The sequence below is a fragment of the Phalaenopsis equestris genome, unplaced genomic scaffold, assembly GCF_001263595.1.
Source record: "Phalaenopsis equestris unplaced genomic scaffold, ASM126359v1 Scaffold001265, whole genome shotgun sequence".
Classification (NCBI taxonomy): Eukaryota; Viridiplantae; Streptophyta; class Magnoliopsida; order Asparagales; family Orchidaceae; genus Phalaenopsis; species Phalaenopsis equestris.
Window position 1 is genome coordinate 79,140 of NW_018165704.1, and position 394 is coordinate 79,533.

The window sequence follows — 394 nt, forward strand, 5'->3', positions numbered from 1 at the left end:
AAGTGGAGGTCTGGGACATCCTGGCTTTATTTATACACTTTGCCAACTTTCTGGAGTTGAAGCTGGAGATGATGAAGAAGGAGTTTAACCTATGAAACCCATTAGTAAATCTAATTTGAAGACATATGAATCCCTTGAAAAATGGAGATCTTGGAGTAGGAGTCAAGAACCTTCTACTAGTACAGATATTCCCTTTACTAGTTATGACCTTCCTTCCTCTAGTTCCCCTACCCTGAATGATTTAATGAATGAGTTGACCTTGCAGCAAAAGAGTATAAAGCTAATAAATGAAATAATTGAGGGATTAGAATGTAGACAAGATTATGATAGTGAGTACCTACAGAGGCATTCTGACTTTGAGATAGCTTACTACGAAGCTCAGGCCCGACACTAC